The 14,538-nt window shown below is 35.9% G+C and overlaps 1 pseudogene; it reads right to left on the bottom strand.

Moving 5' to 3' along the window:
• Positions 1-10,994: 10,994 nt before the first annotated feature.
• On the bottom strand, positions 10,995-13,988 carry LOC104893024 (heat shock cognate 70 kDa protein-like; annotated as a pseudogene).
• Between the last annotated feature and the right edge of the window lie 550 nt (positions 13,989-14,538).

The raw sequence follows: 14,538 nt of genomic DNA on the forward strand, positions 1-14,538 counted from the left end.
AAAGAAACGTGATTTCTGTAAAAATATTTTTCCTAAAATTCTTTTATTTTGTAAAATACGTTTTAAGGAATACAATTTTTATAAATTTTTTTCTAAAATTCGTTTTTATCAAAATCTTTTTCAAACACTTTTATAAAATACTTTTTCTAAAAACACGTTTTCCTAAATCCTTTTGATTTTTGATTTTGAAAACTTATTTCCTTTTTATATAGATATATAATTTTAATACAATTATTTACTTTCTTAACTCAAAGAAAATAATAATTATACTAACTTTATATTTCTATATTTAGCACATTGCATATCACTAAGTTAGACATATTACATTTTAATCCAAAGTAACTATTCTAAGAAATTATAAACTTGGACATCATTCTTGATTCTTCTTTTCTTCAAAGTCTTCGTTTATCAATTTTTTTCTTCATGCATCTGTTGCAACTGTTACATACTTTCATGCTACAACATATTATATTAATTTTCATCATCAAAACATAACATGTGCATAAAACATAACATGTACATGTACAACAAATTCCCCCTTTTTGATGATGACAAACCATAAATATAATATTGTTAGATAAACATTTATTCCCCCTTAAAGTATGCATATATTCTTTTGTTCCCCCTCAAAGAATGCATGGATTGATTATTCACCCTTTATAGAACCTATCCGTACATTAGATTAATAGCATTCAATTATTCACTTGTCCCCACATGCTCATTTATATTCAATTCACATTATCTCAACCTAGGATATCATCAAGAAGTAGCAAAATATTATATGCTTTCTTTTCCTCCTTTTGTCATTCTCAAAAAGTAGCAAAAAGACAAACAAGCATGCACATAATCAGAATAGATTCAAAATAATCCAATAGCTCAACTAATCAAGCTAGGGATGCTAGTGCTACAACCAATCACCAATTCACAATCATCAGAAAAAGCCAAAAGATCATCCAAAAGTATCAAAACAGTTTAAAAAAAACATAAGTTTATCCAAAAACTACAAGGCATCAACCGAAATAGATAGTAGGACTAGGAAGTGTTTAGGGTTTAGACATGAGCTGGCGGTGTCTTTGTGCTACGAGGTTGTCACTTGCACGTTGACGGGCTGAGATCTGCTGCAATTGTTTTCTCATCTCACGCACCTCTTCCCCCAACTTCAGGCAGCCCACACACGCCTCTCGTGGTGTGAAACCCCGAAAATCTTTCTTTAGTAGCTCTCCTTTCAGCACACACAGATCCATACGACTCAGTACACCATCACACATAACATCAACACATGGAACACCCTTAGAGGTAGGTGTCAAAACATCAAAAGCTTGAAAAACTTTAGTAAGCCACAGCCCATAAGGAAAATAGAGCGAGGTGAGGGACAAATTCTGCATATGATGGAACATCAGATGTGGAAGGCTAATGGGGTTTTCATGAAGTAAAAGCCACAGTAGCACCTGGTCCATAATTAAACATTCACCCCTGTTTTCAACTCGAGGTAAAATCGACTTTGTAATAAGGTTACGAAGCAATTTGTGGTTGGCCGAAAGTAGAGAAGCCGAAAAAATCTGGGCTTGGGGCAAGGGTTGATCTGACAAAGTACGACTTATAGTCGCATTGTCAACGCCAGACACAAAAAGCCAAGTTTGGTAGGGTAGGTCCGAAAAGCCAGCAGATGGTACCTCTAACAATTGACCCAATTCTTGAACCGTAAGTGTAATAACAGCCTCATTCACTGTAGATGACAACACCAAATTCTCAGAAATCACCAAATTACTATAAAATTGTCTAACCTCATCCTCATAAATGGCATCATTATAGTTCAATAATTTTAACCAACCTTGATTTTCCAAAGATTCTTTCAAGAATTTGAATTCAGCCCTAGAAATCCAGTCATCCTCATAAACGCGACCGGAAAGCACTTTGACTAAATTTAAACACTTTGAACAGTGCTTACCAGTGGTGCCGGCAGTTTTTCGCTTCCGGGGTTGCGAGGTAGAAGGTGGTGTAGCAGCGGAACTTGACGGAGCCGAATGTTGCGACCGGCGAGGAGAAGGAGGAGGGTTTGATTTCGGCACAGATTGCTTGGCGGATCTTGTGGTGGGTTTTCGGACAAAGGGTTTCGTGGCCGGTGGTTTTGAAGCAAAGGTTTTGAAGCGACGTTTGGAGGTAGAGGGAGGAGGATTGTTGGTTTTTGGTGGAGAAGGAGGTGGTGACGGCTGTGGAGGCGGTGGAGGAGGAGACGGAGGAGGTGAAGGTTGTGGTGGAGGTGACGGAGGGGGTGTCGGAATTTTCAGAGGAGAGGATGGGGGTGTTGGGGTTGGTGAGGGAGTCGGTGGAGCGACATTTTTCTTGAGAAACCGCCGCCGGTGAGCCACCATTTTTCTCCCCATTGTTGAAGCTTGAGGGTTAGGAAGGAGAGAGAAAAAGGAAGGTTTTTAGGGTTTAAAAAAAGAGGGGGGGCGGTTATTTTGAAATGGTGGGTAATGTGTTTGGGCATAGGTGGTGTAGGTTGGAGTCCACTAAGTCCTTCTAGTTCTAATGCCTTGCATAATTTTCTAAAAAAAATTTTGAAAAACAATTTTTGAAATAATTTTAGTTTTATCAAAGCAACATCAATGGAAATTTTCGAAAACACGATACTTTTGTTGGAGTTTCTCATGGAATTTTCTGAAGCAACTTAGGTGTCAGTTATCAGGATAACATCAATAGCCTTTTCAGGAGTCGTGGATTAAATCAAAAATCTGACTGAGTGCAGGTATAATCTTTCGAACTCTTAAGTATGCAAAGGGACCAAATAAGCACATAAATCAACTAAGCACTAGAAATCAACCCCAAGGCTAATCTAAGTTTTTCAAATCTTTCACGAGCAAGTGGTTTAGTGAAAATATTAGTTATTTGGTCTTCAGTACAAATAAATTCAAGGGCTATGTTACCTTTTTCTACATTATCACGTAAAAAATGATATCTGATTTCTATATGCTTTGTACGTGAATGTTGAACAGGATTTTTTGAGATGTTTATGGCACTTGTATTGTCACACTAATGGGCACATTATCAATCAAAACACCAAAATCTCAAGTTGTTGTCTTACCCATAATACCTGTGCACAACAAGATGCGGCTGCAAACATATTCAGCTTCTGCAGTAGAAAGAGCCACAGAATTTTGCTTTTTGGATGCCCATGAGATTAAGCAAAGTCCTAAGAAGGTGGCTGTTCCAGAGGTACTTTTTCTATCTACTAAAAATCCTGCATAATCTGCGTCAGAAAAGCCAATCAAGTCAAATTCCTCCTTTAGGATACCATAGATATAAGTTATTAGTGCTCTTAAGTATCTAAGGATTCGTTTGACAGCTTTGAAGTGAGATCCTTTGGACATGATTGAAATCTGGCGCAGAGACATACACTGTGAAGAATATCTGGTCGACTGGAAGTTAAATAGAGAAGAGACCTATCATACCTGTAGATTGTTTCATCTACTTTCTTACCATTTTCGTCCAGATCTAACTTAAGTGCAGTAGGTACAGGTGTAGGATAAGTCTTTGAATCTTCCATACCATACTTCTTCAATAGTTCCTTCACATATTTCTGTTGATGTATCATGATGCCATTATCCAGTTGCTTGATTTGTAAACCTAGGAAGAAACTTAATTCTCCCATCATAGACATTTCAAATTCACTTTTCATTAGTTCAGCAAAATAATGACATAATAATTCTGTAGTTGCTCCAAAAATAATATCATCAACATAAATTTGAACAACTAGCAATTCTTCCCCCTTACTTTTCAGAAACAATGTCCTATCTACTGAACCTCGTTTAAACCATTTTCCATTAAAAAGATAGATAGGCGTTCATACCAAGCTCTAGGAGCTTGCTTTAAACCATAAAGGCCTTATCAGTTTTAAACATGTTTAGGAAAATTTTGATCAATAAAGCCAGGAGGTTGTTCACATACACTGTTTCTTTTAAGTACCCGTTTAAGAATGCAGTTTTGACATCCATTTGAAAAAGTTTAATATTTTTAAAAGCTGCAAAGGATATCAAAATTCGAATAGCTTCTAAACGGGCTACGGGGCAAAGTCTCATCATAATCAATTCCCTCTTGTTGGTTAAACCTTGGCACACTAGTCGGGCTTTATTTCGAACAATCATCCCACTATCATCCAGTTTGTTTCTAAAAACCCATTTTGTTCCAATAACTGATTGATGAGTGGGACGAGGTTCTAAATGCCAAACTTCATTTCTTTTGAATTGATTCAGCTCATCCTGCATAGCCAAAATCCAATCAGGGTCAGTCAATGCGATTTTATAATTAGATGGTTCTATTTCGCAAATAAAAGCATTGAAAGCACAAAAATTATGAAGAGATGAGCGAGTTTGAACTCCCTTAGATATGTTTGTGAGTATTAAGTCAATAGGGTGTGATCCTTGGTGTTTCCACTTCTTCGGAGTGAAAATTTCGTTCTGTGGCTCAGTGCCATGCTCTGAGCGTTCTGTTGTTTTCGCTTTCTTCAGTTCTGTTGGTTCTCCACACTTCTTCTTCGCAGTTTCATTACTCTTCTGCATCTTTTTCATCTCGTCGCAGTTGTTATTTTGTTCTTCAGACTGTGCCATGCTCTGAGCCTCAGAACTTGTCTCAGGTTGTTTCTCAATGTGCTGGTTGTCTCGTGACTCTCTAAACAGTCCAATAGAGAAGTCTTCGTCATCATCTACCTGCACATCTTGTAAGTTTTTATCAGATTCATCAAATATTACATGAACGCTCTCCTCTATACGCATTGTTCTTTTTTGTATACTTTATATGCTTTGCTATGAGGAGAGTAACCAATAACACTGCTTCATCACTTCTTGGATCAAACTTACCCAAATTATCCTTGCCATTGTTGTGAACATAACAAGTACATCCAAAACATCTTAAGTGAGAATATTTGGTTTCCTACCTTTGAGAGTTCATATGGAGTTTTATTCAGGATGGAACGTACTTTAGTTCTGTTATATATATAGCATGCCGTATTTACTGCCTCGGCACATAAGTTTCTAGGTAAGCCACTATATAATAGCATGGTTCGAGACATGTCTTCTAAGGTACGATTCATCCTTTCTACAACTCCATTCTGTTGTGGTGTTCTTGGTGCAGAGAAGTTATGATCAATTCCATTGTCATTGCAAATTTTTCGAAATCTGTATTTTCAAACTCAGTGCCATGATCAGTACGGACAGACAAGCAATTTACAATTTGTTTGATTTTGAACTTTTCGAATATGAACAAGAAAAACATCAAAGTTTCATCTTTCCCACCAATGAATAATGTCCAAACAAATCTGAAAAATCATCAAAAGCCACACACATATTTGCTACCACCTCTACTCCTTACACGCATTGGGCCACAAAGATCCATGTGAATTAGTTCCAAGGGTTTAGAGGTGCTAACAAATTTTTTGACTTAAAAGTGATCGAACATGTTTGCATCTAGCACATGCATTACAAATTTTCCCAATCAAAGTTTATGGATGGTAAACCATCTACTAAATCCATTTTTCTTAATTTGTTAAGCAGTCTACACTAACATGTCCAAGTCTTTTATGCCAAAGTAGTGGATTATCTTTGGAGCACTCATGCATGAAATTTTCTCATTAGGTAAGGTATCTAGCAAATTATTAAGACATTTTTAATCTTTTACCTTCCAATATTATTCCTAGTTTTCATATTCAAGATTTGGCACAATTTGCTGAAATTCAACACATTACCTTTATCACACAGTTGTGATATACTTAACAAGTTGTGTTTCAGTCCATTTACCACATAACATTCTCGATGGAGTGTTTGTAGATTTGCCGATTTCCTATTCCAATGATCTCTCCCTTTTTGTTGTCGCCAAATGTAACACACCCTCCATTGTGGGCTACTAGTGAGAGGAATTGTGATTTGTCACCAGTCATGTGTCTTGAGCAACCACTGTCGAGATACCATAGGTTGCTTCCTCTCACGTTTACCTGCACAAGAATCACTTGTTAGTTTTAGGAACCCATATTTGCTTGGGTCCCTTTTTCTTACGTTGAGCCTTTAGTATGTCTTTTCTAACCCAGATTTGAGTCACATGTTTGATATTCTTTGCAATTCGATTTTTCTTTTTGTTACAGTCGTCAATTAGATGTCCATTATTACCAAAAAAATTGCAAATTAAATATTCAGGAAGTCCGACGTATTTTCTCTTTCGAAAGTCTCTTTCGAAGGGTCTGGCACTGAGCCTGGCACTGGGTTGATGGTCAGAGTATCCTAATCCAGTTTTGTTCATGTTGTTTGTGGTGCTAGTTAAGTGATTTAGAGCATTCATCCCATTAGTCCGTTTTTCGTGCATCTTTCGAGCAATAGAAAGTTGTGATTCCAAATATTCAACTGAGGTATTTAACTCACTACTTCTTTTTCGGGAGATCTCTAAGTCTCTTTTAAATTATCCAGTTCTCTTCCTTATCTTTCATCACTAGGCAACTGAGTGGAACAATTCTAGTTGTTGTCTTGATTTCTTAAGTTCATTCAACTCGTGATTTAATTTTTCAATTTGTTCCTCAAGACTAGATTTTTCAGCTTCAAACTCAGTGACTGGCACTGAGCTATTTACTAGATTATCAACTAGAGTCTTTTCTTGTTTTAGTGTGTTTATCTCTATGTCTTTCTCATCAATCCTTTTCATCAGAGTTTTGTTTTCTTTCAATAAATCCTTATATTCTGTTTCTAGTCCAATTTTTAGCCTGGTCAAGTTTTTAATTTCATTTTTCATGATGTCAAAATAATCATTCATGTTTTGACAATCATCAATTATGTTTCCAAGCAATACAAGCTGACTTTTTAAAGAAGATGAATTGAAGGTTTTAAAGAAGTTAGGCTTACCTCACTGTCTTCTACCTCTTCAAAAGGGTTCAAACTTTTCGCCATTAAGCATAGATGTGAGTCGTCAGGGCACAGTGCCGTCTTCAAAGTTGTCTCTACAGCATTCGTACATAATTTCGCCTCGTGGCAATGTGCCTGGCACTGATCCTCGTCAGAATTCGAGTCTCCCCAGACTGCCGCAATCATAGCTTTCTTGTACTCTTTCTTCGACTGCTCCCGTTTTTCTTTAGGCTTTTCTTCATCTCACAGAGGGCATTCCTTAATCCTGTGATCAAACTCACCACACTTGAAACAACCAGAGTTAGTAGCACTTTTCTTAGCATTAGAAGTAGTGCCTTTGCCTTTGAAGTTTCCACTTTTCCTGAAGTTGTTGTTCCTATTCTTTTTCAAGAAATTTTGAAACTTTCTAGTTAGAAAGGCTACTTCTTCATCACTTTCACTATCATCCGTTTCTACTTCAGTTTTTAAGGCCAACCATTTATTCTTTGGTTCACTTGATTTAGAGTCCAAAACATGTTCATGAGTCATTAAGGAACCAATAAGTTGTTCTAGTGAGAGTTTTGTTAGATCTTTAGCCTCTTGAATAGCAGTTATTTTGGGAAGCCATTTATTACTCAAACTTCTTAACACTTTTCTAACTAAATCTTCAGAAGAATAAATTTTTCCTAAGGATCTTAGTTCATTAATTACTAGTGTGAATCTGGTAAACATATCTTTAATAGATTATTCGTCCTTATTCATTGTGAACAATTCATATTGTTGGACTAGTAAATCTATCCTAGACTGTTTTACCTCATTTGTACCTTCATGGTCCAATTCCAGTGTGTCCCAATTTTCCTTAGCCGTGGTACATGCCGAGATTCTTGAATATTCATCAGGTCCAATTCCAGATTGGAGAATACTCATAGCTTTGTAATTTTTTTCGGCCTTTCCATAGTCAACAGAATTGTACTCATCTTCTTCCTTGTCGATCAGGTTTCCTTCATCATCTTTGACTTGAATAGGGATAGGTCCAGTCTTTATGATTCTCCAGAATTCAAAATCAGAACCCTGAATGTAGATTCTCATCCTAGTCTTCCACCATCCATAATCCTTCCCGTTGAAAACGGGACACTTGGAATTCCTGTCACGATAGTCATCTTGCGTGTTCATGATTTCTATTCTCTAGATGTGAGTCTTACGAGAATAGCCTGCTATGATACCACTTGTTGGAACCCAAGGTGACACTCGAGAAGGGGGGGTTGAATTGAGTGGTGAAATCTAATCGATTTTCGCAAAATCTCTTTTATGGCTCAGTGCCTGGCACTGTGCCAAACACTCGTAAAATCGCTGATTTGAGTCTTTGCGAATAATAAACTAAAAGTATATGAGATTTGATATGCAAACACAGGATATAACGTGGTTCAATCTCACCTCTGAGATCTACGTCCACACGAAATAAAACTCTTTATTTCTTTGAACCCTAAAATATCAAACTCTTGATACAATAAGATTCCTCTCACTACTAACCCTAGTAATGACTCCCAACACTTAACTCTAAGTGTTGACACTCTCTATAATATTAAAGTTACAGAGAAAGAACGATCCTCAATGATGTGCTTCTTAGTCAAGCAAGTAGAGGACAATTACAATTGTAAAATAGTAACTTAAATCTGACTCGCTCAGTGCTATGCTCAGTGCCGGAGGAAATAGTTTTCAGCTTTTAATAGACTCGATTTTTCTCTCTGAAAACCTAAGATCTAAAAGTGAATTATGAATCCCTTTTATAGAACATGGATTGGAAGAATATCCTTTCAAAGGATATCTTTCAATTCCTTAATTTAAGGGATTTAATTCTCTTTTAGAAAATCAAACTTTATCTTTTTCATCTTTATCTTTATTCTTAGAAAGATATGTTTTCCATAACAGATTTTCTTTTCAATTCAAAAAGTATTTTCCAAAATAAAATCTGATTTTATAAAACTTGTTTTTAGGATATTCCAGTTTTATTAAATCTATTTGAAAACACGTTTTTAGAAAACAAGGTTTAGATAAAATTGTTTTGTAAAAAATCTTTTTAACACGTTTTAAAGAAACGTGATTTCTGTAAAAATATTTTTCCTAAAATTCTTTTATTTTGTAAAACACGTTTTAAGGAAATACAATTTTTATAAATTTTTTTTCTAAAATTCGTTTTTATCAAAATCTTTTTCAAACACGGTTTTATAAAATACTTTTTCTAAAAACACGTTTTCCTAAATCCTTTTGATTTTTGATTTTGAAAACTTATTTCCTTTTTATATAGATATATAATTTTAATACAATTATTTACTTTCTTAACTCAAAGAAAATAATAATTATACTAACTTTATATTTCTATATTTAGCACATTGCATATCACTAAGTTAGAGCATATTACATTTTAATCCAAAGTAACTATTCTAAGAAATTATAAACTTGGACTTCATTCTTGATTCTTCTTTTCTTCAAAGTCTTCGTTTATCAATTTTTTTCTTCATGCATCTGTTGCGACTGTTACATACTTTCATGCTACAACATATTATATTAATTTTCATCATCAAAACATAACATGTGCATAAAACATAACATGTACATGTACAACAAATTCCCCCTTTTTGATGATGACAAACCATAAATATAATACTGTTAGATAAACATTTATTCCCCCTTAAAGTATGCATATATTCTTTTGTTCCCCCTCAAGAATGTATGTATTGATTATTCACCCTTTATAGAACCTATCCGTAATTTAGAAAATCTATTTAAATTTTTTTCCTAACTAATTCTTAACCAATTCCCTAAATTAGTTATCTCGGTCAAACTTAACTAGATATCATATTTTACTGTTATTCGCCCAAAATAAATTAAGCGCTCAATATTAAAATTTATTTAGGTGTTCCTAAGTATGTTTCTTAGTTAGTTTCCAACCATACTTCCTAAACTGTGTCATCAATATCTGTTTTTGTCATGGGAACAAAACTAAGTTCGTTTTGAGAATTCAATACCAATTATCTTACCTTTTTTTCAACCTTCACATGAAGAATATAATACATCCTAATATATTTTAATCTTCATTCCAAGCTTCATTCTTCATTTCATGAACATCTTCATTTCGATCTTGATTAATTCTTCTTTCTTTAATTTTCGATCAAGTATTCTCTTTGTTTTTTAAATAAATAACCTAGCAACATATATCATACATGAAATAATACAAGAATATCTTTTGTGGTTAAGTCATTTTCAAAACTCAGGATCCACACACCCGACCCGAAGTGAACCGAAAATTATGACCCGAACCCAAAATGACCCAAAAATAATAAGAAAATATTTTTCACATACATTAATTTTCGTGTTCTATTTATATGCTAGAAAAGTAAGATGATGATCTTATCCAAATTGATCCGACCCGAATCAACCCCACTCGATTGGAACTGACCCAATGGTGATCCGGCTCATCAAATATGCAACCAACCCTTATGACCCAACCCGTATGGCAAAGTTGATCCGAAATGACCCGACCCGTATGATACATTTGCCACCTTTATTAGTTAGGTTGCAAGGAAAACAATTTTTCTTTGAACCTGTTTTCCTTTGTTTGTATTGTGGTATTGTTTAATAGAGTGAGGAAAAGTTTGGATTTCCTTGCCACCTTAGGGAATGTAATTTTCTACATTTGGAAAATTAAGTTCAACCCATATTTTCTTCCTTAATCCGGTCCAAACCAAGCAGAAAAATTGAGGAAAACAGTTTTCCTTGAAAACACTTTCCTCCCAACCAACCACACTCCTAAGGCAACAAGACAAATATTTAAGAACTACCCCAAATGGTGTACCTTTTCTTTGGCAAAACAGACGAGATATCATTAGTTACTGCAATTTAAATTGTTTCCTACATTTGCCATAGTTGTGAATTGTGATGGCTGATTTCCGCAGTGGACAAGCTATTCAAGCTAGCAAGTTTATCCAACTCCAAAAACTCTTGCAAAATAGGGGGGGGGGGGGGACGAAATGAGACATAGCTCATTCTTCCTGGCCCATTTTCCATAAATGGTGTACATGACAATAATTTAATTGAGAGCAGATTGAGAATAAAAATGGAGGTAGGACATCACAGTGAGGCCAACACGGTAAGACTTATTTCGCAATTAGTGGTTATAAATAAGATAATATTCTAAGTAGACATACTGGCAGATTACACCTATATGGCTATATCAAAAAGAAACTTGACTTGAGAGATAAATTAAGTTAGAGCTCTCTTGTCCAAATCAAATAGTACTACCGGTTCAGCATGACAAGAAAAACCAAAACAATGATTTAAAACTGTCTTAACCATCCACTATTTTAGCACTAACTAATTTGCATAATCTACCTTGGCTCCATTTTGGGGATCCAAGTACTTACATATGCACCATTTAGCTGCATGCGAGCAATGACAGGATCACAGATATTCTTGAGCTCATTCAACTTTTCCTCAAACAATCAAGCCTCGTTGAGATGGCTATTCCAATCGAACCATTGAGTTGTGCGCTTAATGACATCTTCGTTTGCATTCTTCTCTCGCATCACAATCTTACTCCAAAAACTACCATTCATGATATGCCAAATGTCGTTGACATATATCTCTAAGTTTGACTTAGCTTTAACTACCCTCTTACGTTCCATATCTTCTGCTCTGTACATCTTCGCCTCCTCCACCAACCTATCAATCTCCTCACTTGATAGTCTCCCCTTATGGTTTGTTGATAGTGATTTGGTTTATGTTCTCAGTGCCTCCTTCCTGTGCTATTACAGTCAGTATGCCATTTGCATCAATTTCAAAGGAGATAATTATATTTGCCACACCAGCTGGAGCCGGGTGAATGCCGCAAATATCAAACTGACCCAAGAAATTGTTGTCTTTGGCAACAAGTCTCTCACCCTCGTAAACCCCAATTGAGAGTATTGTCTGATTGTCTTTCGCTGTAGTATACTCATGCTTTATCTTAGTTGGGACAGGAGTATTCCTTGGGATCAGAACACTCATCAAGAGACCATCGTAAACCTCGATTCCAAGTGATAAAGGAGTGATATCCACAAGCAAAAATCGTTCACTATGTTGAACACCACAAAGGATTGCAGCTTGAATGGCAGCCCCATAGGCAACAGCCTCATCTGGGTTGAGTCTTTTGCAGGGTTCCTTTCCATTGAAGAAATCCCGCAGAAGGTGTTCCACTTTAGGGATCCTAGTTGATCCACCCACAAGTACAACATCATGGATGTCACTCTTTTCTACTTTGGCATCTCTCACACACTTTTCAACAGGGTCCATACAATCCTCAAACAAATCCATGTTCAACTTCTCAAATTGTGCACGGGAGATGGTTGAAGAGAAGTCAGTACCATCAAAAAGGCAATCGATTTGAATAGCAGTCTCAGCAGTTGATGAAAGTGTCCTCTTTGCCCTTTCACAGGCAGATCTCAGCCTCGCAAGAGCTCTAGGGATGCTACTGATGTCCTTACTGTGTTTCCTCATAAATTCTGCTGCAAAATGATTCACCAATCTGTTGTCAAAGTCCCCTCCACCCAAGTGAGTGTTCCCATTAATAGCTTTCACTTCAAAGGAATTCTTCTCCACTGTTACTACAGAGACATCAAAAGTCCCACCACCAAGGTCAAAAACTAACACATTCCTTGCATCCCCTTCGTCGTCAACAGCCTCTCTCTCGAGACCATATGCAATGGCAGCAGCTGTTGGCTCATTGATGATACGCATTACATTAATCCCAGCAATTGTGCCAGCATCTTTAGTTGCCTGTCGTTGTGAATAATTGAAGTAGGCAGGCACAGTAATGACAGCATTCCTAACTTCTGTACCAAGGTAGGCCTCTGCAGCCTCTTTCATCTTCATGAGAATCATGGACGATATCTCCTCAGCAGCAAATTGCCTCTCTTCACCCTTATAAGTGACAACAATCATAGGTTTATTGTCCTTGTGAGGACAAGAAATAACCTTAAAAGGCCAGAGTTTAATGTCACTCTGAACTGTTTCATCAGTAAATCTCCTACCAATCAATCTCTTCGCATCTGTCAAGAAACATTAGAGATAATGAAGTTCATCAAAGACGTCGACAAATGAAAGGAAACTTAGTTGATTTTGTTCAAAAGTATAATTAACCAATCTATTCATAAATCAATTTTTCATATTACTGATCGATGCTTATTTTTGAGGTAAACCAAAAAACTACTTTGTTTGTTACTGTACACCATAGGATATTTTCTTTTTTGGTGAAAAGGAATCGCAAAAAAAAAAAAAAAAAAATTGAATAGTCTGATTCGCAAGAGTGTCTAAACAGTAATCACGGAGGGTTGTACAATGTATTGTTTAGATTACCTACCAACATATAGAAAGATAATCTTTCAATCTAGGAGCAAGTATTTCAAGTTTATCTAGAAACTATACACAGCTACACTACAAAATTGAATGGCACATGTAATGGTACAATAAGTCGCGCATAATAAACGACAATAAAATTCTATACTAATGGCATTAGCATAACAGATAGTATTGAGAACACAAATCAGTACTTCATCAGACAAATACGAAGTCCAATGTTTTTCTAACATGGTTTTGTCATAAGTAAGCAATATAAGATTTCAAAATAGAAAAAGATAGGAAGAGAGGAAAAACCGTAAATGGTATTTGTGGGGTTAACACCAACTTGATTCTTGGCAGCTTCACCAATCAAGCGCTCAGTTTGGGTGAAAGCGACCCAAGATGGCGTCGTTCGGTTACCCTGATCATTGGTAATTATCTTAACACGATCGCGCTGCCAAACTCCAACACATGAGTAAGTGGTTCCGAGATCGATTCCGATGGCTGGCCATTCTTCACATGTTCCCTCCATTTCCAATCTTATACTGCGCGCACCACTTGATAATTCAGATAGCTTTGATCACCAAATGGAACTTAATAAGTCAAGAAGTCTTAGTGAGATTGAGAAGAGACAAGAGAGAATGTAAATTTGTTAGGCAGTCACTCACCCTTTTATAATGGGTAAATGGATACTATTATTTCTCTTCTTGTGTCGTTTCCTTTTCTTTTTTCGTCATCGTTGGCAAAATGTGGTGAGAAGATGTATATAGTAGTAATAACTGCAGTCTTTGGAGAGTCTCGAGGAATCTTGAAATGATACATTATTTTGGAATTTGGAGCCTTGGAGGGAGGCTTTGGATAAGAGTCACTCAACCTCTTGTTCAAGTGCGACGTATCTATAAACTTTTTTTTTGGGACAAGGAAATACGCCCATCTCTAACGAATTAGGTCAAATTCCTTTATTTTACGGACCCGCATTTTTTGCAACACTTATATGTGTTGGATTATACTCGAAAATTAGTCAAATAGTATTCCGAATAGTTATGACTAGTTAATAATTAGTTAATGGTTTATTTAGTGGGATAAAAGTAGTAGGTAAAGTAGTGGACATGTTATTAGTAGTGTTTTGTATGACTATTTAAATTTTGTTTTGTTTTGTTACTTATGTATGAAAAATATAAAATGTAGTCTTTTTAATTCTCTCCAAGTCTCTTTTTCCTCCTCTAAAAATTCTACATTATGTTATTTTCAATTGTTCCTTCATTTAAAAGGCTACTCTTTTTTCCCCAAATAACTACCTTCCATC

The sequence above is a fragment of the Beta vulgaris genome, chromosome 1 (genome assembly GCF_026745355.1).
Source record: "Beta vulgaris subsp. vulgaris cultivar EL10 chromosome 1, EL10.2, whole genome shotgun sequence".
In the NCBI taxonomy this organism is placed as follows: Eukaryota; Viridiplantae; Streptophyta; class Magnoliopsida; order Caryophyllales; family Amaranthaceae; genus Beta; species Beta vulgaris.